At 31.7% G+C, this 4,899-nt stretch overlaps 1 long non-coding RNA gene across 1 annotated transcript in view; it reads right to left on the minus strand.

The window, feature by feature from the left end:
* Window positions 1-363: 363 nt before the first annotated feature.
* LOC111088386 overlaps window positions 364-4,899 on the minus strand; it is a 5,936-nt gene continuing 1,400 nt past the window's right edge. The window contains exons 2-3 of the long non-coding RNA XR_002612915.1: window positions 4,200-4,311; window positions 364-438 (exon numbers count right to left, since the gene is read on the minus strand). This is a non-coding gene — a long non-coding RNA (uncharacterized LOC111088386). The remainder of the gene's footprint in view (window positions 439-4,199; window positions 4,312-4,899) is intronic.

Raw genomic sequence — 4,899 nt, forward strand, 5'->3', positions numbered from 1 at the left:
TAAAGAGAAGAAACAGTAGTCTGGTGATAGTTGACCTACAGGATATGACATGCTTGTTAAAGAGAAGATGTAGTAGCCTAGTAGCAGTTTGCCCATATTTTACAAAAACAGCACTTATAAAGCTAAAAACGGGTTTCGATACCTGCGGTGGGCACAGCACAGACAGCTTATTGTGTAGTTTTGTGCTTAATAACAAAGAAATTAAAAAAACATAAAAATTAAATATCTTTTTTTTTTGTTTCATATCCGATTAAAAATTTTCTTCCCACAGAAGTATAAGTGAGTCTTATATCTAAGTTAAATTAGTGGCAAACATTTTATAAACACGACACTCATTCATTAGAATAATTAATCTAGATATACTTCTAAAGAAAATGACTTACCTGATGTCTAGTCAAAAGAAAACTTTTTCTCAGTTTCACAGTGTAGAGTATCTTCCTTAAGGAACAGAAATATGAACTTACTATAATTGATCTTTTACTACAGTTAAATACATGCCGCAGTTCATTAGAGAGTATATACAAATATCGAATATATCAATATTTATTCTAGTAATCTGTTAAATTGGATGCTAAGTGATTATAATTATATTTACAGTTTTGCCTTATTATGAAATATTAAGAATTTTCTTTACGAACCTAACTCAAAACCCCCTCAAAAAATATCTTTTAAATACCCTTACCAGAGACACTAAAACATTTTAACCTATATATATTATTGGTCATCCATCACTATATATATATATATAGTGATGGATGACCAATAAAAGAAAAAAAATAACTTGTTAAAACAGAGAAAAGTGTAGTCTAGTAATGAATGACTAATAAGAAATTGCTTTATTCATTTCACAGAGACGAGTCTAAACAGATCCACGTGACTTTCTATGTTATTTTACATAGAAATTTGTATTTTCTAGTTTGAAATGCTGAAGGTCGACGACATTAAAAGAATTATTACTGTAAATATGATCACTAAAGGCGTTGATATTACAAAATATAATTCTCTTACGCCTATTTTACCTTTCAATTACTTTGATTGGTTTATTTCAGAATTTCGTGTAAAGTTAACCAAGGGTTAGCTGCATATAGCTGCCCCTAATTTCAAACTGGTAGACTAGAAGGAAGACAACTATTCAACAGCGCCTACTGGAATTTCTGATATACTCTTGTGCCGAATAGTAAGATTTGACAGTCACTCTTATAACGTATCCACTGTCCCAAAGTGCAGAGCAAAAGTTTGATGCAACAGATTGTGAACCACGAATCAACAATCCGGACATCAGGTACATTGAATTTTTCTTTTGTTATCAGTAAATGAATGCTAAGTAAACAGTCACACTTTTAGCCATATTTAATTACATATTTTTCTTTAAACATGATATATCATCTATGAACTAAACAGCTCAAAACACGTTGTTTTAAACAATAGCAACAACCGAAGTAAGCGCTCTTGTACGTCAATGTAATTTTTATTTAATTTTGTATTTATTTCGATGAAACTTTGGGTCTGTCTGTTTTTCTTTGTTTTATCTTGCTTTAAAATCCCAATGGTCATCGCACACATCTTGAAATAACAAAACATAGACAGTTACAGCCAAGCACACCTGAATATATATAGCTTTTTATTTGTTTGAAGTTAAGCACAAAGCTGCACAATGGGCTATCTGTACATAGAAGGAAGACAAGTAGCGAGTTAGGAGACATGCACAACAATGTAGTTAGATTGTAGGGTCTCCTGGAGATATTTTTGTGTAATTTCTGAATTTACTTGTAACTTTTTTTAAAGTTTGTTTCATTATCAGTATTGAATATACTGTTTAATATGTATCCATATATATTTATTAACCTCATGAAGATTATTTCGCATTGTTAGCTTAGTATATGGATTTAATAGTACTAACCTAAGTCTCAAAAGCTGGTTGACCAAACCTTGTGAAATATTACTGGGATTACGGCCGAAAATGTCGTTAATAGCGAGGCCATCTACCCGACATCGATGTATGCTAAACATTATAAGTTCTTCCTTTTTTAATATACTAAACACTGCTAGACAGACCAGTATATAGAAATAATTACATTAGTTACTCAATTATTATTTTTATTGTGATCTGTTTAGTTAGCTTAATCAGAAATTATTCGAAAAGTGTTTAAGTTGTAGTGAGTGTAATTAGTCTTGTATTAGTGAAAGGAATAAGTTACAGTTTTCCTTCCTTGTCCCGTAATCTTAATTAGATAAATACGTCAACTTGCTTTAAACTGCAAAGTAAAACTTTAAAATAAGAAATATAACCTGATAAAATTAACTTTAATTAACTTTTACATACAATTTACATATCGACATTTCTTGTTATCCTTTGATGACTACATCCAGTTTTCATAAAGATCTTTTTTATTATTCGTCGGTGATTAAATTCAGTTTGAATATACCATCATGCTTGTTATTGATTACATTCGACTTAAATATAGAATATTGTGTTTGATTGGTGCTTGTTTTCCAGTGTTCAAATTAGGGGACCAGCACGTGTCTACTCTCCGCCTATGTTTGTAACACATGTTTATGATGTTTCAACTAACCTAAACTGAAAAACTTTCTAGACCGCAACTTCTTCTCAAAACATCTGAACATCTAAAATACTCCGTGTTTTATGGTACATTTTATGTGGATAAATAATCAAATATTCATTTTACATGATAAGTCCTACAAAAAGCAACTAGGGAAAAGATTTTACTTGAACAGTTTCAGAAGAAAGTGTAATTAGTTGAACATTTTTAACGTAGGTGGAAAAGACACTTCCTGGGCCATTTAAACTTAATTAATAACCGTTAGTCAACATGCAGGAAGATGGCAATAGGATCGGAGGATTAAGTCTTAAAGAACGGGCTAGCAAGGCGTAGAGAAGAAATGAGAAGATGAGACAAGATGTACAAAAATAAACACAAAAATCTACTCAGTACATACATAAAAATTAATTAAAATAAAAGAGACATGCAAAATAAAGATGATAAACTCAATTAAAGTAATAGGAATGAGAACTGAAGACGAAAAAATAAACTTGGAAATTACAAGTCGGTAGTCGGCTGGTAGAATATTAATTGTGACAAGCGCGGACCTGGTCGAGTTTGCTGATTGCAATCAAAGCAATACTGAGATTTCTTCATTCCCATTGTATAAGGAGGAACATCGAAGAGTCGTATGGCGTTCCATACATCTGAGTTAGGTAATATTTAAGATAACTATAGATTAGCACCACCATAAAATTTAAAACTATAACACATATTATGGTTCCCAAGTGTGTGTTTTCTTATAGCAAAGCCATATCGGGCTATATGTTGTGTCCACCGAGAGGAATCGAAACTCTGATTTTATCATTCTAAATCCGAAGACTTACCACTGTCCCACCTGGGGACCCCAAGGAGGGTAGTTGAACTGGAATTTTAAATTGTTTACAGTATTTTTAGTCGTAAGAAAGTAATCTAAGAAAAAAGAATTACACTTAGAATCCCCAACAGTGGCACAGCGATATGTCTGTGGACTTACAACGCTAGAAACCAGGTTTCGATACCCGTGATGGGCAGAGCACAGATAGCCATTTGTGTAGCTTTGTACTTAACTCCAAGCAAACTAAACACACTTAGAATGTTAACTTTTATTTTTGTATCAAATATTTAAAGACATTTTTTTTTATGTTTATAACTTTAAACGTTTACAATAATATACAATATGGAACTTTAAACAATGTTGAGCTTATTTGGCATCCACTTAGTCAAAGAATTAGGGTTTTCTTTAGTATGATATAAATATATTCTTTCAGAAATATTTTATATTCTTCATTCTTTTGTGTGAAAGGCAGACCTTATAATTTTATAAGGACTAAGGTTGGGCTAATGATTAGCGCGTCCATGTTTCGCGTCCCATTGTTTTAAAATCGTGCCCCGCACTTTGGAGCCGTGGATGTGTTATAAGAGTGACGGTTAAATCCCAATATTCGAATCGAGTATTCCAAGAGTTGGCATTGAGTATTGTTGACTAGCTGTCTTACTTCTAGTCTATCAACTCATATTAGGGACGGCTATGTGCAGATAGCCCTTATTTAGTTATGCGCGAATATCCGAAACAAACAAACACACTTTTATATCATCTGCACGAACATAAACGATATATACTATCACTATTAAAGAATAACTTAGTTCTAGACTAACCTGCAAGGAACGGTACATTTAGAAAAGCAGTCCTGTAAAGACGAAATATAGTTGTCTATAGCTCCTCTTGGATCAATTAACATACAAGATTTTGGAAATGGATCTTCAAATGCTAAACAAGATATTTGTTTTGGTTTAACAAATGGTAATATACAAATGAAATGTCACATTTTTAATGCCAATTAAAATCAATTATCATAGAAACAATTAGAGTGCTGAAAAAAAGTTAAAAGGAGGGTAGTTTTAGATTCCCGGTGAAATGTTGGTTTAACTTACTTGAAAACTGCTTCAATATACTGCTTATAGGAATAGTTAGAAGAAAAAAAAACGATCTTAACACTTCAGATAATTATAAAGAAACTTTTTATTTTAACCAACGTTTCGCCTTTGCGGCTTCATCAACTGTTGTACTAACCCTGGTGAAACCGCAAAGGCAAAACTTTGGTTAAAATAAAAAGTTATTTTATAATTATCTGGAGTGTACCGTATTTTTCGGTGTATAAGACTCACTTTTTTACCCCAAAATTTGATGTCAAAATCTGTTTGCGTCCTATACACCGAAGGTATGAATAATATATATGTATATATACGATATACACAAGCCATGTGTAAATATATTTAAATAGGACATGCATAGTTTAGTTCAATTGAATGTGTTATTTATACAATAGTAGTTTTTTTTCTTTTAAAAACATAACTA

This window comes from Limulus polyphemus, unplaced genomic scaffold (genome assembly GCF_000517525.1).
Source record: "Limulus polyphemus unplaced genomic scaffold, Limulus_polyphemus-2.1.2 Scaffold3658, whole genome shotgun sequence".
NCBI classification, from domain to species: Eukaryota; Metazoa; Arthropoda; class Merostomata; order Xiphosura; family Limulidae; genus Limulus; species Limulus polyphemus.